The sequence below is a fragment of the Lepisosteus platostomus genome, chromosome 11 (genome assembly GCF_059453375.1).
Source record: "Lepisosteus platostomus isolate fLepPlt1 chromosome 11, fLepPlt1.hap1, whole genome shotgun sequence".
NCBI classification, from domain to species: Eukaryota; Metazoa; Chordata; class Actinopteri; order Semionotiformes; family Lepisosteidae; genus Lepisosteus; species Lepisosteus platostomus.
Genome location: NC_142621.1, coordinates 15,466,619 through 15,492,110, shown reverse-complemented (window position 1 = coordinate 15,492,110; position 25,492 = coordinate 15,466,619). Strand labels below are relative to the sequence as shown.

Genomic DNA, 25,492 nt, shown 5'->3' with positions numbered 1-25,492 from the left:
ATTCTTCTTCTCCCAAATCAGATCTTGAAAAGGAAAAACCAGCCACTGCTAGGAACAAAACACCTCACATAACAAGGGAAGAATCTAAGTGAATGATGTACAGTAGTTCTGTCTGTTATACTGCAAACCCTTTTAAATACTTTAAACATCTGCATTAAACCTCTAGATATCTGTTCTTCTTTCTATCATTTAACAGGAAAGGCTTATAATGACATGCCTAGTTTGGCTATCCACTTGACAGCCTCCTGAGATGCCTTATGAAAAATGAGTTTTCTCCAGTTACAGATTTTAATAGGCAGTTTGATATGATGTCCGATAGTTCAAGACACACTTTGAGTCATTTCTCATCATCCATTTGTGGAGCATTTAACTGCACCATCCATTTTAAACAGAATATCTAAAAAAAACACTCTAGGTTTGGGCTTGTAGTAATGGCTGTGATTTTAACTCTATTTTAAGTGGTACGTAACTTGTCTTCAAGTGCCAACGAATAGTTAACTATAACAATGTGCAAAAAATGAAGTGCCTAATTTGCAAAAGTACTTTTTTTAATTAGAAGGGAACATATTTAACATGGATATGCCTGTCGGTAATAATTTGTTCCGGAGATGAGACTCAAGTAAGGTTATTATATTTCCAAAACTCCAAAATGTGATAAGCTTATCGTCACTGTGAAAAAAAGACTCTGAATTCAGGACAGACTGTGGTGCTGATAGCACACGGACTATAGCCACAAAGCACACAGCCAAGTAGGCATTCAGAAAAGGAAGGGCCATTGTTAAGAAAAGAGCTGACCACAATCCAAAACATGCCTTGAAAATGCTAAATGAGTTCTCTGTTATAATTATTATTATTATTATTATCATCCATTGACTCCTCTCCATTACCACCAATGCGTAGCCCCACCTAGAAGTGCACCAGTCCTCTCACCACACATCAGTTACACAGGTAAAGGCTGGTGGAAATTTGGCCAGGACACCAGGGTAATACCCCTACTTTTTTGGTGAAATGCCCTGGGATTTTTAATGAGCACGGACAGTCAGGACCTCAGTTTTATGTCTCAACTGAAGGATGGTGGCTTCTGATGGTATAGTGTCCCCATCAGTACACTGGGGCATTAGGACCCACACAGACCACAGGGTGAGTGCCTCCTACTGGCCCCACTGACACCTTTTCCAGCAGCTTTCCCAGGAGGACTCACTCCTGCTGAGCTTCAGTGGGTTGCCAGTAGCGAGTTAGAGTGATATACAGTGGTGTGAAAATGTGTTTGCCCCTTTCCTGATTTCTTATTTTTTGCATGTTTGTCACACTGAAATGTTTCAGATCATCAAACAAATTGAAATATTAGACAAAGATAACACAAGTAAACACAAAATGCAGTTTTTAAATGAAGGTTTTTATTATTAAGGGAAAAAAAAATCCAAACCTACATGGCCCCTGTGTGAAAAAGTGATTGCCCCCTAAACCTAATAACTGGTTGGGCCACCCTTAACAACTGCAATCAAGCATTTGCGATAACTGGCAATGAGTCTTTTACAGCGCTGTGGAGGAATTTTGGCCCACTCATCTTTGCAGAATTGTTGTAATTCAGCTACATTGGAGGGTTTTCGAGCCTTAACTGCTTTTTTAAGGTCATGCCACAACATCTCAATCAGATTCAGGTCAGGACTTTGACTAGGCCACTCCAAAGTCTTCATTTTGTTTTTCTTAAGCCATTCAGAGGTGGACTTGCTGGTGTGTTTTGGATCATTGTCCTACTGCAGAACCCAAGTGCACTTCAGCTTGAGGTCACGAACAGATGGCCGGACATTCTCCTTCAGGATTTTTTGGTAGACAAAATGGTTCCATTTACTGCTTAAGGACCTGGAAGACTTGCTGTGGTAAATGGTTCCATTTACCACAGCAAGTCTTCCAGGTCCTTAAGCAGCAAAACAGCCCCAGACCATCACACTACCACCACCATATTTTACTGTTGGTATGATGTTCCTTTTCTGAAATGCTGTGTTACTTTTACACCAGATGTAAACACCTTCCAAAAAGTTCAACTTTTGTCACGTCAGTCCACAGAGTATTTTCCCCAAAGTCTTGGGGATCATCAAGATGTTTTCTGGCAAAACTGAGACGAGCCTTTATGTTCTTTTTGCTCAGCAGTGGTTTTCGTCTTGGAACTCTGCCATGCAGGCCATTTTTGCCCAGTCTCTTTCTTGTGGTGGAGTCATGAACACTGACCTTAACTGAGGCAAGTGAAGCCTGCAGTTCTTTGGATGTTGTTGTGGGTTTTTTTCTGACCTCTTGGATGTGTCGTCGCTGCGCTATTGGGGTAATTTTGGTTTGCCGGCCTGGGAAGGTTCACCACTGTTCCATGTTTTCGCCATTTGTGGATAATGGCTCTCACTGTGGTTTGCTGGAGTCCTAAAGCTTTAGAAATGGCTTTATAACCTTTTCCAGACTGATAAATCTCAATTACTCTGTTTCTCATTTGTTCCTGAATTTCTTTGGATCGCAGCATGATGTCTAGCTTTTGAGGATCTTTTGGTCTACTTCACTTTGTCAGGCAGGTCCTATTTAAGTGATTTCTTGATTGAAAACAGGTGTGGCTGTTCAGGCCTGGGGGTGGCTAGAGAAATTGAACTCAGCTTTCCAAAGATGTGATAAACCACAGTTGATTTATGTTTTAACAGGGGGGGCAATCACTTTTTCACACAGGGCCATGTAGGTTTGGATTTTGTTTCCCCCTTGATAATAAAAACCTTCATTTAAAAACTGCGTTTTGTGTTTACTTGTGTTATCTTTGTCTAATATTTCAATTTGTTTGATGATCTGAAACATTTCAGTGTGACAAACATGCAAAAAAATATCAGGAAGGGGGCAAACACTTTTTCACACCACTGTAGCTGCTGGCAGCTTTTAATTGAGCATCCATGAGTTTTAAATACATCACCACATTTTGGTATCTTTTATTTCCCTATGTTGTATTTTAGGTTGGATAATTAATTAATTTTGGGGATCTTTTTTGGAGGACATGTTTTAAACATTATGCATTACGGCCCTGCTGCATCATAGAAACTGTAAGTCAATCTGTACTTCCCATGAGTCGTAATAAGGACTGCTATGAGTTCCTTAACCACTGGTCCAACCTCCCTGTCGCAGGAATGAGATAGACCAGCCCGCCAGCACAGCACCAGAAACCCAAATAAATTTTCCTGTGGTCAGCTGACTTCATTACATAAGAGGCCTGGAGTTTCAAACAGACCCCCATCCTTCCAGGTTAGAGTCAGTTTTGACGTTTGCAAGCACACGTGGCCCACCTCTGGGGAGGAATAACGGGCTGCAGAATCTTGCAAAACCTCCATAAATTAATTTGAAACTGAAAGGAATGAAATTAGCCCGAGTGACACTTTGGACAGGACCAGCACAAAAGCAATTTCCTCGATGGAAAACATCAATAATTTTTAAGTCTATCCAGCCTGACAGGCAGCCAAAGTGCAGGGGAATTTAATTAGAGAGATGAACAAAGAAAAAAAAATCCTACACCAGTCCCCATTAAATTGAGTCAGGAGTTATTTGAACCAGGATCATCAGGCAAACAGGTAGGGATAAATGGAAAATATGAATCTGTCTGGAGTGAGAGAATGATCCTACTGTAATAAGAGGAGATGCAGTCCCTACTGTCAAGCTTCTCCACACAGTAGAACTGTGGATGTAGTCAGACGCCACTGTTTTTCCTAATCATACTGCACCTTAAAATCAGTGTTAAAAGCAGAGTTAGGGAATGCATCTGAACATTTCCTAATCATATATACCATGATTTACACTATAAGCAACAGTAGAGCCCTTAAAATATGAAGCAAACAGGAATATCTTGTCTGAATTTTCAAAGCATCCTGCTGACAATGCTGTGCAAGGGCACACAAGTCAATTTTGAAACATCACTTCTTCCTAGGTTGGATACCACAAGCAACACAGTGTGGTACTGAAGCTGAACATCACAATTCAGTAAGAAGCCTGTAAGCAGCATCTGCAAGGAAGTGGTACTGCCACAGTGGTTTACACAAAACAGTAACTTTATTTCAGGCCACTTCACAGTAATAGCGATAAAATGTACTGCTGGTTTGCACTACAGTAGATATATGTTACAAATCAAAACCTTTCAGAGAAAGGGAACTGAGTGAGCTCTTATCTGGTGTAACACTGGCTACATACATTTAAAACTGAGGACAGGAGCTCATTACACAAAGGGTATCTGAAAAGAGCTATTTGGCCATGTTGTTGAAGCCAATACTCTCAGCCTTGGATTAGCTGGCTCTGAATAGGAGAGATGGATTGAAGGGCCTCTGTAAATTGAGACTGTTACAACAATGTCACTTCTCCAGCTTCTCAAGAGCATCAATCTCCATTGTGTTAAGGCTGAGGGATTGGAAACATGGAGTCCTGACTAACGCAAGCTCCAACTTCATGCTACACTGATACAACCCCTTTCTCACTGCCTGCCAAGGTGAACAAAGCAATAGAACAGCAAGCAGAAAAGGCACTGGCCAGGGGTATGGGTGAGGCCTGGGCTACTGTGTATGTCCCCAGCTACTGCCTGGATTGTGTCATTTGCCAGCTCAGGCTGGTGCCCCTCAAGAGGCTGAGCAGAGCATAACTAGCCAAAGTAAAGGTAAGCTTCACTCAGTCGGGGTATCCTCAACTTGACTGCCAGGGGACCCTGGAACAACGTCAGCGATGGATGTGAGAAAGATGTCACCATTCTAGCACATGCTCACTCCACTGTTGGGTGGTGTGCAGCTCTCAACACTGGATGAGTCACAGGACACAGGGGCTGATCTGCATCAGCTTGAATGAAGAATCGTGATCGAAGTGGAGGGCTCACTTCACAATGAAACGTGGATAACAGCTACCAGATTAGCCCTGGGCTAGGGAAGCAGACATGCAGCCAGACTAAAACAGAGGGCTCGCAACCTTCAGTCATACAGCTTTAACACTGCCCTGGCACCCAAACCTGAGCCGCATGACATCTCATCTCTACTGGGAATTATTGGCAACTGAAAAACCCCAGTGACAGCAGCAGACCTCCACTATACTAATAGGAAACAAACGGGGATGGACACATGGAAAATGGTTTCATCACGGAGTTTATTATAATTGGCAGTTTAGCTAAACTACGAACACCTAATCCCATCTATCGGGAGACAAACTGTGGTAAATAAGCAGATTTTTCTAATGACAGCAAGGATTGCTACAACCAACATCATTTAATTTGCACATGGACAAACATTCGCACACCTCATACACAAACAGCACCTAGGGTGCATGTAAATACCACACACATTCACAGTAAACACTCTATATCCTCCTCTACAATGGAAAATTATGCCTTTGCCTGTTTTTTTAGAACAAATAACAAAGCAATCACACCGAATGGAAAACCTTATTCTTTCTGTGCCTTCAGTATTAAATGTTTTCTTAATAGCTTCTGATTCTGGTTCTCTTTCCATACTCATCCTTCTTGATCTCAGTGCTGCCTTTGACACTGTTGACCATAACATCTTGCTTTCTCGTCTCGAGACTGTGTTTGGAGTCTCTGACACTGCCCTCAAATGGTTTAAGTCTTACCTCACTGATCGCTGTCACTTTGTCTCTCTCAATGGGTACAGGTCTGAAATTGGTCTTGTCAAGTCTGGTGTCCCTCAGGGCTCAATACTGGGCCCCTTGCTCTTCAGCATTTACATGTTCCCACTTGGTCAGCTTTTAAGATCACATGGCCTCAGCTTTCATTTTTACGCTGACGATACTCAAATATACATCCATACCAAACCCGACACTGATGTGGCTGTCTCTATTCTATCTAATTGCATCTCTGACATAAAAATTTGGATGACTCAAAACTTCCTTCATCTTAACTGTGACAAGACTGAAGTCATGCTTATTGGTACCCCCCATCAACTCCGTAAAGCCAGTCCTGTAACCCTGTCTGTAGATGGCTCTGTACTTGAGCTCCAATCAAAATTGAAAAACCTTGGGGTTATATTCGATTCTGGCTTAACATTCGACCCACATGTACAGCATACTGTCAAAACATCTTTTTTTTCACCTTAGAAATATCGCAAGACTACGCCCTATGCTATCATTAACTGTGGCTGAAAAGCTGATCAACATATTTGTATTCTCTCGAATTGACTACTGCAATGCTCTGCTCCCTGGGGTATCTAAATCTACTCTGAACAAGCTGCAGTATGTCCAAAATTCAGCAGCCAGAATCCTGACCAGATCTAGTGCAAGTGTTCACATTACTCCTATCCTGGAGTCCTTGCACTGGCTTCCGGTCAAATTCCGCGTAGACTTTAAAATCCTCATGCTCACCTACAAGGCTTTACATGGCTTGGCACCTCAATACCTGTCTGAACTTTTATCGCCCTACTCCCCACCTCGCAACCTCCGCTCTTCAAATTCTGCCCTCCTTACTGTCCCCCAAGCCCGTCTACATTGTATGGGCGACAGGGCCTTCTCCTGCTATGCCCCCAAGCTCTGGAACTCCTTGCCCAAGGATATTAGAGAGTCACCTTCTCTAAACTCCTTCAAATCCAGACTCAAAACCCTCCTTTTCAGAAAAGCCTTTACTTAACTGGTTCCATTCTTCACCCCTCTGCTCTTCTTAATACCATCTTCCACGGTCTCCTCTATTGTTATTGTTGTATTGTTGTAATTATAATTGTGTCCTGTCTTGTGATATTTTCTTATTTATTGTTGTAGTCTTCTTATTTATTGTTATTGTCATCCTGTAAAGCGCTTTGAGAAGCCACCTTTAAAGGCGCTATATAAAATAAAGTTTATTATTATTAATTCCCATTCACTGTGCAAGAAATGTCCAGCTACTGTACAAGATTAAAGACATTACTTGTTGCCAGAGATGATTAAACTTTTTTACTCACAATGACTTGATTATAAATTCAACCTATTGATGCTACCAAGGATAATTGAAGCTACTATTCTATTAATAGTATTCATTATGTCACTCATAATACAAAATCCTGCACCGAGAAACCTACTCTAAGAGTGAAATCTACCAGCAGTCAGCCATATGTGAATTTTGTCATTACAGTTAATTCACAAGAAGTACTTTGTCAAGCTGTAATGTTGTGGCCCTTATTTACATTAAACAAGAGAAATGTGCTTACAGTACACTGTGTAATTAAACAACAGTTTAATTGTGTATTGAACTGTTTAGTGAGCAGGAAATTGATTTGTCATCAGAACAGCTTTTCACTTACGCATCTTAAATTAAAACTCAACTGAGTTTTAATTTTGAAACTCAGCTGAGAAACAGAGTGGTCAAGTAATTTGAAGACTAAATGGTTAATACTAACATGAAAGTGCTTAGTGCTGGTTAATGTAGGACAGCTTGCATGGGCTTATCTTAATGGACAAAAGATCCCACTCATTTAAACTTAAGAATAATGAGGTGGTACATTTCCAATTATGTAGCACCCAGAGGAGAGAAAAAAGGGACGAAAACTGATAAGCAACCAACACCACCAAAAGATCACTAAAGCATGCAGAAATAAAGTGCAAAAACATTCAATCAAAAGTCAGAACAATGCCTCAAGAACTTAAGACAATTTTCTTAATACAGTATGTCAGATTTTCCCCTTGCACAGAGCCTGGTCTGCGTGTTTTTACATCATCTGTCCACGTTCATGAACAACTTACTTGTCTTTTCTAATAAGGAAACAGGTTTTGTTGGGTATTAGAGAAATGATTTTGTCTGCACAGCTAGGTCAGCCCCCAGTTGATTTTCAGTTTGATGCCAGTAGGATACACAAGGCAAAAGCTGCCTGAAATGGCTCCTGGCCAGGTCTCTAAATCTCTCATCTGCCTCCTCACCACTGTGCTAGATTTAACCAGCAAAGCAAAGACCTCGTCTTAGGAGCCCATCCCTTTTCTTTATATTTATATATAAATATTTCTCTCATTGACACATTAATGCAATCAAATACATTACAAGAAAACCTAGGAGACACAAAGTGAATATCGCCAACATTTCATCATTTCTGATCATGGCAATGCAAGGAAGATTCAATTAAGGTTATAATTAATAGGCCAGTTACTTAAAATAGAAGAAATAAGATATTAATTACTGGAACACAGTAAACAGCCTACATGAATGGAAGCCACAAAACCAAAGATCTGGACTGAAGAGTAAATGGAGAGAGAATCCCGTGTCTCAGAAATAGATTTTTTTAGACTTCACTAATGGGAGTACAGCGGTATCTTTATGTTTTCAAAAGACTTCCAGGGTAAAGTCTTTGACTGCCTACCTTTACATGAGAAAAAGCCTTCATCAAGCATACTCCCACACGGTATGATGTAAATCCACGCTCTCGGGCCTTTGAGGTGCTGCGGAAACTATTTTAGAACTCACTGCTCTTCTCCAATTTGTCAGATAAAGACGAACGATTCTCCTAAGAAACAGGTTTATAACACCCTAAAAAGGCTCATTACTCATCCAAATGCCCAAGTGAGGCTTCCTGGAAGAGCCTTTTGAAGAAACATGACAAGAATAATCAATTTAGACTCTTATCAGAAAGGGAGGTTAAAAAAACAACAACTAGGTAAGTCGACCCCGGTAAGACAAATTCCAGTCTGTAAGAAACAACATGGTATAATAAGTCTGTCTTCACAACAAGTAACATCCTAAAATTCAGTGTAAACCAATTAAAAATCTTTTAAAAAAGGTATGACACAAAATGGGATGAATGAGCCTAAAAACCCTGAAAACAATACATTGTTGACAGTCATTCGGACTACTCTTTATCCTAATTTGTGTTTATTTGTAATATTCTCTGGTAAATGCAAACAGGAGAGATGCAGTAGAACAAAGGCCCATCCTACAGAAGGAGGAGAACTGAGGGCTCAGACCAGTTTGGCTCTGCGCTGAGCTCCACTCTGCTGGCTCATAGCTGGGGGAACGACTTCAACCTGCCAGTAACCCGTAACCACCCTCAGCTTGACCCCTGTGCAGTTCAGTGGTGCAGATATGCTCTCCTGGGTTATTTGTCACTACACCGAATTGTAGCATCCTTGATGGAAATGTATTATTAATTATTATTATTATTATTATTATTATTATTATTATTATTATTATTATTATTATTATTATGTTTCTTGGCTGATGCTTTTACTCAACGCAGCTTATATATCTCCACATTTATACAGCTGAGAATTTTACTGGAGCAATCTCAGTTAAGTGCTTTGCTTAAGAGCATTGCAAGAGTACAACAGCATTGCTCAGCTCCAAATTTGAACCCAATACCCAATACTTTCAGCCTAGATAAACATAAGGAGACGCAGGAGAAGGTGCAGCAGTAGAAGAAATATACATCTTTTTAGCAATGACAATGCCAAATTTAACCACAAAAGACTAACCATTTTTGTGCACTGAAGTTCAAATGATTTCTCATAGCATCTCACCTTTCTTTCTAACTTACTTCAGCTTACTTCGTACTCTCTGCATGCAGGTTGGGCAGAGAAACCTGGAAAGGTGCTTCAATGTGAAGCTCAAAGCACAAGCTGAGTGTTCTTTCACATGTGACCTTCATCATTAGTAATGAATATTTAATCTGTTGGCCAGGTGTAACTCTGATAAAGCCAACCATGGGCTGTCCATCACAGGAGAGGGCTGATCTTTGCTGGCTTCAGCAATTCACTCTTGCAGAGCCCTGGGATGATCAACACAGGCAGATGTGGCTCTAAATGACCCCTAAGCAAAATGAGCTTGAATACAAAATGCAGTACAGCACAAGAGAAACAAGAACCTGCACTCACCAGCCTGAACTGTTACCAGTGACTAGTAAGCAAACTTTAAATAGCAACAGATCTAAAACTAAACAATTATTTTTAATCATATTTGGGCTTTGCCTCCCTGTGGCTGTATTGGAAAGGCTTTCAGTCTAGTACCACTGAAAGCCTGGTACCAGACTCTGCACAACACCAGCTCACAGTCACCTGCTTGCTCAGCACAGCATAATACATTTTATTCATGGCAAACTCAGGATCAACAAGCCTCGTGCGGCTAGGCATGTATTACAGCAGTGGCCTAGGGGACACCTTTCAATTAAATACTACCGGGGCATGCTCCATCACAAAACAAGAAGACTGAGCACTGGGGGCTGAGCTGAAGAGGGTCATCTATCATATGGCAAAGTGTGCCTCTGTAGAAAACCAGGTTTCTTTATTAAAAAAATATCATCATGCTGAAAAAAAAGCTAAAGGCTAAAAATTTAGTTAATTTCCAGCACAACTACAGCTAGAGGAAGCTGAATAATAAACTGAACAAAAAACACATTTAATATACAGACGCATTCCTTCATAGTGTGCGTGAACTTAGGCTGAACTCTTTTAGATCAAAGCCACTCTCCTCTCCCTGATGCCTCCCGACACCAGAAGCAATCTAGGTTATTAAAACTAAAACATCAACAACAGACACATAGAGGATACAATTTCATCTGTAGAAGAAGGAACAAAACAACAAGGTAGGGAAATGATAATGGCAGATGTATGACTCCCATACACTGTGATGGCCTGTATTACTCTAATACACCGGCCTGGAAATGCAGGCCACTCGACTGCAAATCCTTCTGGGACCAATTTGCTGGGTTTGTGGTGATGAGGGTTACAAACTGGAACTGCAGCCCAGTGAGAGAGGGACAGAGCGAGGAGGAGGGGTAGAGAGAGGGCTGTTGAGAAAAAAGCTGAAAAGGGAGGCAGAGAGAAAGAAAACGAAGAAGGTGGCAGAGACTGGTGGAATTTATTTTCACGTTGCTACCCCAAAATCAACAGCATAGCATGCAGATCTCAAGGAAGCGTTAACCATTTCACATGGTGAATGGATCCCCTTAGAGAGTTCCTTAGTGTAGCAACACAGGATCCTCCATCAGCCAGAATTGAGAACCTTAGCTGCATCCATAAGGCAGATTGAATAAGAAGATAGTTTAGTCTTCCCATTTTCATACTTTACACCCAGCTATCTTTGTCAGTTTAACCATGCCTAGTCACTAAATTACAATTTCATCCACAGATTACAGAAATGTTAGCTGTGCAGTGCAGTAAAGCTCTCCAATTTTCAGAGCGTGTTATTTATGCACCCTGGCACTTTAAATGCAGTGCTAATTACTGAGCTATTGTACGATTAAGATAAGAGGGGAGCACTTGCATTAATGCTGCATTATGTCTCTTCCGTGTTGAGATGCTACTAATAAATGTGCAGTGATCAGTCTATTTATTCACACCAGAATTACCTTTAGTTTACTATTTAAACCCTCCCTTCATAAAAAATAATCCTAATTAAAATTTGCACATTTAAATTAAATCAGCATACTTCAATGGCATTGCTACATCCAGACAATGGAGCTAGCTTTCAGGAATCGGCTAGATTTTATTCCACAAAAATATTGGATGTTTTAAACAGAATCTTTAATAGGACATGCTCTTAACCCCAAGAAACTACTAAATTAAGGACAAGGGTGTAAACATTTGCAGGAGCAATGGGAAACTGAAAAGAACCTGCTTTTATACAGCACTGGAATGATTTTGAGAGCACTGATAAAAGGAAAGGAAACCCTTCCTGTTAAGTTTTGACAGATTGTAGTACTATGACGGACATCTAAAAGAAAAGGGTTATAAAACCCCTGTAAATCCGTACTAATGTAGTTTAAAACATTAGTCCAAATACAACAGAATAAACATGTTTAAATATTTGTAATATTGTCGTTGCCCCTTGTTCATGTTTTAACAAGTTTACTGCCTTAAAGTGAACACCTGTGGTGTAGCTGCAACCATGCATGAACATCAGGAGACAGACTGTCTCTTTATCCCACTGATATAAGGACAAATCAAACACACTCACTCAACTGATCATGAACAGCGATGAGACTGCATACTGATCCCGAATCTCAACGAGACTGCGTACAGGGAGGAGGTTCAAACCCTGGCTGCATGGTTCCAGGACAACAACCTCTCTCTGAACACCAGTAAAACCAAGGAGTTGATCGTGGACTACAGAAAACATCAGAGAGCAGTTTCAAATTCCTAGGTGTTAACATCACAGAAGACCTAACCTGGTCCCACCACACCAGCGGTGCAGCCAAGACAGCACAGTAGCACCTATCCATTAATCACAGACTCAAGAAGTTCAGCATGGTGTCACATATTGTGGCTAACTACAGGTGCACTACTGAGAGTATCCTGACTGGCTGCATCACTGCCTGGTATGGGAGCTGCTCCGTCCTGGAGCGCAAAGCGCTGCAGAGGGTGTAGAATTCAGAACAGCACAGCACGGGCTGCGTGCTGCCGAACACAGAGGATATCTACTCTGTTAGAGGCCTCAAGAAGGCCAGGTCTGTTTTCAAGGATCCCAGTCACCCCAACCATAATCTGTTTTCTCTACTACCGTCTGGAGAATGATACCGAAGCATACAGACAAAGACCAACAGATTTCAAAACAGCTTTTTCCCTCAGGCAATAAGACTCTTAAACAGCAAACCCCGGCAGTCATCAGCAATTACCCAAACAAACACTGATAAATAGTCAGTGTTTTTGTTTTGTTTAATGTAAATATCATTACTTTCATTTGCTTTGGCAACACTGATTGTACCCATCGGTCATGCTAATAAAGCACCTTGAATTGAATTGAAAATAGTCAGTCCACTTGAAACTGATAAGGTGCACCTGTGTTTTTTTTCTTTCCCTGACACCTCCTATCCCTACGATATCTCCTTGTTATTCATTGTGTAAATCATGTAAATTGTATAATACAATGAATTATTTTTCTCTGTAACCTTTATTCTATCAACTTCTATCCTATCACTCCTTGCAAGCTTGCAGAAAAAGCATTTAATTGCTGACAACCACCACTGTATGCTGTATTGTTGAGCATTTGATAAATAAACCTTGATTGATTGATTTAACTTTCACCACCAACTTTCCTTGAACTTTCATTAATTGCAAAACAAAAAAGCTAATTCTGATTAACTACATCTTCTCAAGACACATCACAAAATACAGCAGTAGTTTTTTAATCTATCTTGGGAATAAATTTGTATTTAACACCAGGAGCTTAGAAATGTACTGAATTGAGCAGCAACAAGAGAAAGAGAGAGAAGAGAAAATAGGCTGTCATTCTGAATTACAAATAGGTGACCTGAGGACTGTGACAGCAGATAGCACATCAATTAATCAATCCAATCAATCAATTTTTAATCTTATGTAGTGCCTTTCAATCCAGAGTATTCTCAAAGCACTTTACATAAATTAAACACAGAAAAGCAAGAACAAAGAATAACACAAATATCGTAAAAATGTGAAATTTAAAGAAATTGAGAATTGAAGGCCATCTACAACAAGTACAGTTTGCGGCAAGCTTTAAAAACATCACTAAAGAGTGTATTTTACGGTCAGGGAGAGTTTATTCCAAGATTAGGGACTACTGATGAAAAGGCTCAGTCCCCTAACATATGATGTGCAGTACTGGACTGTTACGGAGCTTAAAACCAGCAGACCAAAGTCAGCGAACGTGAAAAAATCTGCTTCTGAAGACAGCTTTACACATTTAAAGAACTGCACGACCCATCTACACAGTGGTAAAAGACAGGTTTTATACAGACTGGAACAGTTCTACGCATATAGAAAACGGATAGGGATGTGCTGGCTGTTTACAGTATATATGTACTGCACTCTGCACTGGTGCTCATCTGCTGACCAGCTTGAACTACCAAGACAGATGCTGCACAGCTGGAATGATGAGATCAGCCAGGCTCATAGTGAGCCAAGCCCTGGCTGAGCTTGTGCTGGTGGGGAAGAACTGGGCTTAGCCTAGGGGACTACCCTATACCTATGTCCATAAGAACAAAACCACAAAATAGATTATTACACTGCCTTCAGAGAAGTTTGGAAACATTGTGAAGGAGATATACAGTACCAGCACATACAAAATAAGTGAGAAAATTAGCCTGCTTTAGACAAACCATTGGGACATGTCAATTCTAAAATATTTAACATTCACAGAAATTGCAGACAGGAGAAGCCTGGTCAGGAATAGTGTGTAAAAGCTTACTGTTTGCTTTTCAGAGTTACTGAAGTCAGACTTGATGTAATGGGAGACAAAATCGACAACAGCCCACTTCTCTGTTGCAACCCCCCCGTCTCCTTCTTCCCAGCCTCCCCCAGCAGGGTGGGTGTCGCTCGTCAGCAGCAGAGTCTGACACACAAGAACAACTTCAATTCTCACACTTCTCACTTCCAGCACCGTCCTGCGCTCACTCAATTAAAGCAGCCATACTCCTGTCTATCACAGCCTTAATCAGCTCTTGCTGCCTCCCACTTGTAAATAGGTTTTCATGCCTTTGGGTATCAAAGTGAAAGAGGGAGAGGAGGGGGAACACAAATAAGGAAAAAAAGCAACAACACAAGATACAGTGCCTCCCCCTCGCCACACACACCCTGCTGGAGTCTGAATACCTATGAATTATCTTACGCCTCTGCAAGAAAACTCATTTTATGTTGTGAGGAATAACTATACAACTATAACTATAACTGGGGAGAGATATCATAATATATGGATTATAAAGCAAGTATATGGAAAGTGTCACCATTATATCTTTGGCAGTCTTTAACAGGCTTTGGTAAGGCATCTCAAACTGTCAGGAAGTGTGGACTATTACTGTCAAATCACACTGGAGTGACCATAGAAGGGACATTGTGTTACACTTAAATACCCCCCTCCCCCATCACACTTCCACTCGGGAAATCTGAGAAGCACTTTAAGAACCTGTTCTTTGCCTGAATATTTTGTTGTCACGATTAAAAAAAGATGACTCTATAAGGTATTAAAACAATACACCACTACTGACAGAAACATATTTTGGTTGTTGGTATAGACATTTAGAGTCCCTCATGTAACAAAATGAGGAATCTCTTTATCTCACATTCAATCAAGGTACTCAGTAAAGGAGTACAAATATGATTGGCACTGTTTGCGTGTTTTTTGGAAATATCTAAGTGTCTAAAATGTAGCTGCCTGGATGCAAAAATCAGAAATCAGACAAGAACTTAAGGTAGTGATTACTTTTGATTATTGTGCGGATTCACAACCACAAAAGCTTTTTTTTCTCCATTTTGTGTTAAGAGGTTTTTGCAATACAGAGCAGATGTCCACACACTCCACAGCAGTAGCCAACAACTGTGGCCCCAGTCCAGTCGTGTTCACCAGAGCCATCCTGCTCGACACAGCACAGCTCTCCCTACCAGCCCTGCCCCTGTGTTGCCAGCTACAGACAGACAGCTTGTAGCAGCAGATCTGCTGGGAGTTGAAGGGGTCAATTCTGTTGCCAGAGGAGCAGCGGGGTTTATAAAGATTCATATTCTTGCAATGTACCTATTTCTTCAGACCCTAACAAACACAAGTCTGAGGCCTGACGGAAGTCAGATTCCGAATGAGGAAACATTCTACAAGCAGATCCTTCAACTTGGACGTGTTCGCTACGCTGTTAGCAATTTCTTTCTGGATCTATGAATCTTGAAATCTACAACAGCTAAAAGCATTTAGACAAGTCGACCAATTTCCAAGACATTTTTATAGATCTGTGGGAGCCTAGATACTCGAGAAAGTTTTCCCCAACCTAGTTTCAGCCCCTCTGAAAACCTCCAGCCCGTCTCCTCCCCTCTCCTCCACTGGTCTGCGGCTTGGGGATGAGCTCATGTTCACGTGGTGCTCCATCTGCTCACCAAGGAGACGGGGCTGATCTCATCTCCCACTGCTAATTCACTTATCCAGAGAGCTGGCAGGGAGGCAGGAACAGGCTCAGCATGGGAGGCTGGAGCCAGGCAGTGGAGAGGTGGGTACGATGGAGCGGACAGGGGAGAGGAAGGGGATGGGGTGGGGTGGGGGTTGGTCTCAGAGTGAGCTGAAAGAGGAAGGATACAGAACCCGTGTGTGACCAGCATCTTGACAGGAGTGGGGCTCCTGCCTCCCCTTCCCAGAGCCCCAGCCCCAGATAACACTGCACACAACAGGTGGTGGCGCTCAGAGCCAGAACTGTCTTATTTTTTTGGCTCAGTAACAAAAGATCAGTATCTTCTTTAAAAGTGCTCCAAGGATAACTCCAAGGAGTTAGTAATGAAAAACATCCTGTACTGGTTAAGAAGGCATTGCATGCTATATTTAAAGAAAAATAGAATAAATACAGTAAGAAGGTAAGAAGGTTAGAAATGAGAGGAGGCCACATGGTCCATCTAACCCGTTTGGTAGTTGGTAGTTAATTGATCCAAGAATCTCGAGCTGTTTCTTGAAAGAAACCATGGTATTGACTACAACAACACGGCTGGGTAGCTAGTTCTACATTCCCACATCCCTGTGGATAAAAACATCCAGGAATGTTGTATCATGGTACCCCTGCTATGTAAGGATTGCTTCCAAATAAGGTCCAGACTACTGTCAAATGTTTCTTTTATCTTCATTACTGAACAACAGACTGAAACAAGACCCAAACCTCAAGAAATCTCCAGAGACAGCTCTGTGGAACAGCTTGGACAATGCAAGGTTGTAATGAGTCATAGTGAAACATCAAGGAAACTATGATTAAACACAGAGAGACGGGGATAGGTAAGACAAACCCACCAAAACAAAAGAAGTGCACAGTGTAGATAAAATCATGTTAGATCTGCAAATGTTCTACACAAGCATAGTTTTTCTTTTTTTTAATCAAAAACTAAGACACTCCTGAGCTTCTCTACAGCTGTATCTCATTCCACAGGCAGGCATGCCTTTTTTCCACGATCATCAGATTAAACTACTGCTATAAAAGGTCACTACTATCAGACATTCCACAGCAACAAACAAAAATGGAAAATGTACAGTACAGAAATGTACAGAAAATGGACAGTGTTACTGTGATTGCAGGAAGGGGTGGTGAAAGTCATTTTAACAAAGGCACAGAGTATTAAAGGTTGTGATCTGCCATCAATCGGTGAGATCCACACCATTCGCTGTCGTAATAAACCCCAATCCAACATTCAGGATCCCAACCATTCAGGCCACAAGCTGTTCTCCCCCCTACCCTCTTGCAAGCGGTACCATACTGTTAATGCAAGGACCACTGGACTCAACAGATTCTATCCTACCGCAGTGCGCATCCTCAACAGCTAACTGTGATGCCTTAATACACATCTGCACGACGCACATTTCATAGTCTACCATTTTTGTTTTTCTTGTGGTCTCGCTACTACATATTTATTTATCCACAACATATTTATTGTTCCTGTTGTCTACATTGCGTGGTGTTGTCTTTTGTACTATGTATGTCCCGAGAGATCAGCGCGATTTAGAATTCCAATGTACAGGTACACATGGCAATAAACTACTCTACCACTCTCATTGCAATTCCTCTCACTCAACACTGAGCCTCGAAGCTCCCTGCTAGTTTCTTTCTATGACTTCCCCCCTTTCCAGTCTTTCATTATTCAACTCATACAGTACATACAGAAAGTCCCTTTGGCACAACATGGCATTGGCTACCACATTGTCTCATTTTTTCCCTGTGAAGTACAGTGGCTCTACATTACTGTATTTATCTGCTGTTCCCTGAAACCAGATCAAACATTTCAACAGTGTAATTTATTCCACTCTAAAAGAGAATTGCTAAACACTGAATACATGCAGGTTGATAAAAAAACATGACAAAAATGAATTCAGACAATCTGTTTATTTTTCCATACAGAGCTCAGATGACTTTTTATTCTATCCTTTTCAACAATGGCATTTTCTTCCACTAGTTTTTCAGATATAATAACATTTTAAAGAACAGCATGGAAGTTTTATTCCTTAAAACATTGATGTTGGCATTTAGAGATGAGGTAGAGGATGGCATAATTCCTTCTGAAAACCCACATGTTCCATCAGTCCAGCTCTGCTCCTGCTCGACTGAATTCACCAGCCACCCTCTCCATCCTCAGCCCACAATGGGCAGAAATCTGTTAAGGTGATGCAAATGGATCATGGGTAATTACCCAAAATATCTAAGTTATAGAAAAGCCTACACTTTATAAAGGAGATAAGACTTCTCACATTCCCAATTGCATTCACATAAAGATGTTCATTTTCCAGCATCCTATGCATCTAAGTGGTTGAAAACAAAATAAAAATAATCATAAAACTGATAAGAAAGGTCTGAGAGAAATATACTTTCAGAACATGTGCCCTCTACTTTCATTTAAAAAAATGAAAATTTACTGCAACAAAAGTTTTTAGCAAGTAACCTGCAATTTAATGGTCTGCGAAAGCCAAAATACTCAGCATTAAAAGCACTGTTCGCTCTCATGATACTGTCTGATTGCACAAAGGAAATTACTACAATACTGATGTTTTTTTGCAAACAGAACTTCAATGAAAAAGAATTTTAAATGCATAAGATGAAGGACTCTGTTGACTGTACTATTTAAATTCTCAAAGTGGATTAGGCTTTAAATATCACAACTTGATTACGAACTGAATCACAGATTTCCTTTAATCCACAAAAGAAGCTGCCTGAAATTGTATTAATCGTACCAGTGACTTAAAAATTCGTCACAAACCAGGCAGCCATAAAGAAAATATGGTGCGTCTTGAATATACCCAGTTCAAGGATTCATGCTTGAGTCATACTGTAGCTTCCGTACAGAGTGGTTTCTGGGTGGACCTGAGGTTTGAGTTTAAATCTCACTGAACGTCAGGTGCCATAGTTTACACTTCAACATTTAACTTCATGGTGCTTGACTCCATCCAGGGTATTGGGTTGTTTCAGATTATAGCAACAAGCCACCAAATGTGAAAAACAGGTGAAACAGAACAGTTTCCAATTCAGTGTTAAAGGGTTTGATTTCAGGGTTCAGATTTCAGATTTTGACAGGTGAAACTACCCAAGGGCACATTAGCTTACACACTGGACTGAGGCTCATCTATACAGGCTATATGACTTTCTTTGAGTCAGAAATGCACACTGTCTAGTTGTACACTTCAATTTTATTTTAAAAAATAATAATTTCAGTTGAATGGTGACAGAAAGTGGCATGTTGTTTGTCTAAGTACTCAACTGCATTCTCATCATCATCAAATAAAGAATACTGTACACGTCTCAGGTGAGATTACAGCAATACATATCCAGAAGAACAGCAGACACCCTTGACTGGTGAGAGCAGCCTGCTTAAACAGCTCACACCTTGGACCCTAAACCTCTCCTGTATATCTTGAAATACTGTACATGAGCACTGATCCAATCCGCTAAGATCATCACAAGGAGAGGAGGTGGGTGGATACATTCATTCTGACAGAAGGCGCTACGTCTTTTCCCTTAACTCTCACATATTAACACAAGAGGAAGAAAAACTAAATCTATCACCTTGGTTTTTTATTTCAAGTAGCTGTTTGTCTTTGTTCTGCTAATGAGTTATTTGCCTGCCCATTCTTCTATGGCTATTGATTGAAACTCAGTGGTACAGTTACCAGGATCCACGCAATGGCAGCTTCTGCATCCGGCATGAGAGGGAGCTCAGTGCTGGTTAATGAGGAAGACCGTTAAACATGACAGAGCGATGCAAAACAGCACAACACTCACTGAGCTTCTGCAGGGCTCTGCAATGTCACGTTACTCTTAAGCCCTTTATTCATTCAGGGAAATGTACCAATCAATGGGGTTACATCAAAACAAATGAGCATGGCTATACAGTTCAGGGAAAGACAAAGGATAGAGCTGAGTTGAAATTTAGCTGTGGTACTAAATAGGCTTTTTTGGTGTTAAGAGTGGATTTCACAGATTTAACTGACTGTGAATCCATGGAGTCTTATTAAGCAGAAATAGCAGAGGTCATCATGAATACTGTCTGCATAGGAAGACGCTCAGAGTCTGCAACTGCGAGAGCCCCTCTCTCTAAACCCTCTGTCTGGGGCACAGCAGCCAATAAATAGTAACATGCTCAACAGGGTCAATCATAGCTATCCCTTAGCCTTAAATGTTTTTTGGTTTTCCTTGTCTTGTATCTTCCTGGAAATTAAAATCTGCCATTATGTACTTAAATTTTTGTACAACTATGAAAAGGCTTCCAGAAATTATGGAATGAAATAAAATTGTCTCAGAAAAGAAAAACAAGAATAGGCTGTGATACTAATTTTTCTTAGTCTGCATCAGTCAGCCAGTACCAAATTTGAAATGACCTCTACACCTTACACCTCAGAATTGTTAGGACTCCAGTCTAAGCCAGGGAGCTATTTCCCGTCTACACCCATCTAAAAACAAATCACCTTCCCTGGTCAGTCTTACCTTCCAGAGAAAGAATGTCCCTTACCAGCTTTCATTTCAGAGTAAATGTTTATAATTACCAGGATGTGAGACCTCCTGGGAAATCTAAGGTTGCTGCTGGAAGAGGTGTTAGTGGGGCCAGAAGGGGGTGCTCACCCTGTAGTCTGTGTGGGTCCTAATGCTCCAGTATAGTGACGGGGAAACTATACTGTAAAAAAGGTGCCGTTCTTTGGATGAGACGTAAAACTGAGGTACTGACTCTCTGGGGTCAATAAAAATCCCAGGGTGTTTCTTGAAAAGAGTAGGGGTGTAACCCTGGTGTCCTGGCCAAATTACCCATCGGCCTTTACCAATCATGGCCTCCAAATAATCCCCATCTATGAATTGGCTTCATCACTCTGTTCTACTCCCCATTGATAGCTGGTGTGTGGTGAGCGTTCTGGCGCACTATGGATGCCGTTGCATCATTCAGGTGGATGCTGCATATTGGTGGTGGTGGAGGGGAGTCCCCATTACCTGTAAAGCGCTTTGAGTGGAGTGTCCTGAAAAGTGCTATATAAGTGTAAGCAATTATTATTATTATTATTATTATAATAATAAAATGCAACCCCACAACCTAAGGTCAAGTGGGTTTCTTGGCCTTAACAACTAGGGCTGTGTGATATAGAACTGTTTCCTAAATTAAGTGGCCTACATGATCTGAGATGCAAATGCGCTCCTGAAAATCCTTGAATAATTAATCATTTTGAATCCTTTAAAAAATAAGCTGATTAAAATTGAGACATTTCACAAAGTATTAAGCACTTATTTTATTGCAGCATTTGCTGTTTAATTGCCAAAGAGAAGTCTAGCGAGGACTACCCATCTAAAAAGCCAAGCTTATCAGGGAGGGGACTGATCCCCCTGCAGTCTGCATAAGACTAGACATGACTGGCTATTTGAAACGATGCCATGGTCCAACCCAGCCTCTCCCCTTCCATATTCCTCCGGGAAAGGATCCAGCTCACTGCAATAGCATAATGGATAAGCAAAAAGCCAAAGACCTCATTTATACAGTACGGACCTTCTGGCTATAGGAATTTGACAAGATGAGTGTGCATCTCAGCTGGGTATTATTTCCCCACAGGAGGAACCTTCATCATCTGCAGCCCATTTACAAGGAGGCTAATTATTTTTAGTCAGAAATGAATGAATGGGAAATGTGTTCTTGAATAAAATACATATTATGAGCACTTGCGTAACATGCAGAAAGATGATCCAAAAAAATAAATGATTTATTTTCTCAAATGTCTTTTGGTAACAACTTAGCAACTGCAAATGCTAATACATGTTTGAAGTACTGAAAACCGGCAATTAACACATTACAAGGAATTACACTTGCACATCTACACAAGTTAATAACTTGCAATTGTGCATGACTAAAAGCTTTCCTATAAGCAGTGATTAGCTTTTAAACCATTGCCTTCAGGGATCAGATGGAAACTGTACACTCTTTTCACTCTCACTTACAGCCTCCCTGCAGGTACAATCTACCCCCCACTCCTCTCACCTCAGGTCCAAACTCACTCAAGCACAGCAGCTCTTTAAAAGAATGAGATGAACAGATTTGAGCCTCCAAGGGAATGTCTCTGAAAGACTGAACAAAGGAAAGGGAGGAAGCAAGATTTCAGTGTGTGAAGAAAGGGCAGCTTTATTTTCATTTTAATATGAATCGTCTTGTTAAATACCATTGTTCTGTGAATTTGAGGAGCAGGTTACTGAAACACAAAACATAATGCACCTATTGAAGCTCAGTGCCTGCTTCATGTGTGCATTTGCTCTCGTTTCAGTACGTTTTCACTCGCAATACTACTTGATGAAGTTCACGGAGACGGCTACTGCCACCAGCCCTGGTAATCTCCATTGGTGCTGAAGGCCTTTGAGTTAACAAAAAAAAGGCTCAACAACGCAAATAAACAAGAGCCTTAGACCCGCAAATTTAAGAAGATTCAGGGATCTTATGAGTCCTTTTTTTTGTACTATGTTAGGCTCCGATACTGGTCTGGTATCTTGTGCTTGATGACAGATCAGCGGGATTCTCGGGCGACCAAGACTACAAAAGGGGTAGGCCAGGTCTTTGTGAAGACCTGGAGGACACCTAAATTGAATCACAAAACCTCCACACTTTCTTCTCCTCAAACTCCCTGGGCCTGAGGCCAAGACAAATGCTCTGGGGCCAGAGATAAGAGAAGGGGACAGCAGGAGAGGTGCTCTGGCATGTTGGTATAAATCCCGGACAATCAGAACTGCAATACCTAAGGACCCAATGTTAAAAAAAGATAAGAGGACGAGAGGTCTGCCCTATCTCCTACTCTCTAAGTGAGCACACACTGAACAATGTGTTGTGACAGATCTGCAGTATGTAATGACCACTTCCAAATTCTAGTGTTAGCATGCAGGTATTTCAAAAAGATCTGTGGAAAAAAAAACATGCTTACAGATCTTCACATGTCTTCTAAATTCTGCATTTTTTGTAGACTAGTTACTTCAAAGCAGTAGCAAAGTCTAATGTTATGCTACTGCTTATAAAATATAAAAATCCACATACTGAATAGAAAAATCCACATTGATATGCTGGTGCACTGCATTTTCCCCCAGGTGCAGTATTTCAGTATTTCTCGAAAGAAAAAAAATATCTTATATTAAAAAAACAAGTATATATAAATATGGTTTGTGAAATGGTTATGAATTAGTTCAACTGTTCAATATAAAATGAAGCAAATGTATCATTTATAGTGGGACTTGACTGCACTGTGTCAGCACGCGCTTGAATGAACCGTGCATGTTCAGCTGCCAGCTGCCATGGACAAAATTGCTATTGTTGGAAACAATCACTGTGGTTTTAAATACATTTTTGGAATAATCCCCAGTCCTGCACAGCAGGAGTTTGATTAACTGGAAACAAACGCAATTTCTGTTCTGTTTCACAGTCAGCGCTCTCCTACAAGACACTTCACTGACACTCTGACCCATCCACATATGGGCATCCTCAGTGCCGCATGGGAGTGTTTCCTGTGAGAGCGTCTCTATCGGCCGTGGTGCTCCCCGGCGAGAGCGTCTCCACCGGACGCGGAGCCCCCCGGCACAGCGTCTCTATAGATTTATTGCCTTCTTGTAAACCTCTCGACATCCTCACCATTATATAGAATAAACAAGGTGCAAACAAAAAGGCAGTTTAAATTGTGAAAAATGACTCACAAGTCACTGCAAGACTGTGTCACACATACTTAATGTATTTGTTTCAGAAAACTATTCGACCATCACCAGTGTTAAACAGAGAAGGTGCCCAGCATTTCTACCTCGGCACAACAAATTTTTGTTTCTGCCCCTGAAATACAGAAGGAAAGAAGCCTTTTCACTAGAAGGTATACACCTCTGCTCATAGGCTATCTTTATGGACTGGTAAGCGATACTGAGATGTTGACAGTGTTCATCAGCTGAAGATGCTCTGCAGTAAATCTCCCAGTGTGCCAATATGTTAGCCTGTCTCACATTTGTTGCACAATTAGCTAGATGGCATTTAACCAGTGGAACATTAAGTTAAACTAATATAAACCTTCAGCTGATGAATTGGGCTATTGATTAACTTATCACACCCCAAGATTAAATATAAGTCAGTGCAACAACAGATCCAGCAATAAAAGCATGCCTTATCTTAATATTTGTTTTTTTCATAATGTGCAACTAGGAAAGATGGATGGTTTCCCCCTCTTTTAATTACAGAACCTTTTGGACACTCACAGTACCTGTGGCCGTGACTAAAGTCAGCCTGGAGCCTCTTTTGGCCAGAGGCTATAATCAGCAGTGAATGGAAGTGGCCAACTTCAAATTGCGTGACAGCAGACACAGGGAGCGAGATGGACAGTGTCTGGAGTGAGGAAGCGACAGGAAACTGTACAGCTCGCTCGGTGCAGTCTGTACCCAGTCTGTACCCAGCCCAGCAGCGCACACCACCTCAGGCAACATGCCACTCCAGAGGATTAAGAGAAACAAAAACCCGGCTCAGCTCACTGCTCACACACAATACTCTCTGCTGCTCTCAACACCATTCACACTCTCCCTGTGTGCTTGCTTCTCTGTGACCAGGACCCTTGCTCCCTCTCTCCCTGCGCCGACTTCTCCAAAGACACACCCGCACTCTTCAGCACTGCTGAACACATCCTCCGACATCTAATCATTCTCACAGTTCTTGATAGCCCATTTGTAAACTGGCCAAAAAACCAACTGTGTATTGTCAGCTACAAATGGGCAAAACATTCAGAATTCACCACAAAAACATACCCAAAGGTAGTTTGATGTAGAAATTCTATAAAATAGTGGACACCCATGTAGCACACCTCCCTTGAACTTCATCGTGTAGGGTTGTCTACTTAAAAAAAGTACTTCAGTCATGACTCCGCACTCCAAGAGAAACTAAACAGTCTTATGCAGCTGAGTGGACTTGATGGGTGATGGACTGGGATGATACTACTAAGATGTCCTAAGCTGTGACCTCGAGAAAGTCAGTGCTATATAAGCAACACAAGGAGGGGGGCTGGTGAGAGCTAACCTCACGCTGCCCATCACTGAAGTCAGAAGTATTAACAAGGCCACTGATCCATCCATTTCAAAATTCTTCATGAGGATATAAAAATCCCTGACTCTGGCAGTGTTGAATATCAGCTGTGTTGTAGAGTTGGGGGTCAGGAATGAGGTTGCGTGCAGTAACATGTGAGTTTTTACAGGGAAACAAATAATGCACTAAAAAACATCCCGTCTATCTTTGTCGGCTTGGAACTACCTATGAATCCAATCAACAAATTTCATTTCATAATCTTTTTAAAAGATGACACGCAGAGAGATTAAATAAAGCAGAAAGGGTCAGTGACATTAGTTTCAATATCAAATCTAAGGAGACTCTGGGATGAGAGCACCTTCTGGTCACCCACACTGACAGACACAGCTGAGCACAACTTTTTTTAGGATATACCCTTAAATCACAAAACAAAGACCATAAAAGGAGGTAATAAACATTTCAATATCATGTGTCCTTTTGAAGATGTCAACTCCACCATACCCTCGGCCCCTGGGCTGTTTGCTGAAAGAACTAACCCAGCGTCTCGAGGAGAACACGGATGTGAGAACGCCTC

General features: G+C 41.2%; 1 protein-coding gene across 12 annotated transcripts in view; it reads right to left on the bottom strand.

Moving 5' to 3' along the window:
- Window positions 1–25,492, bottom strand: part of mast2 (microtubule associated serine/threonine kinase 2) — a 176,241-nt gene that overhangs the window by 81,951 nt on the left and 68,798 nt on the right. The window lies entirely within an intron of this gene.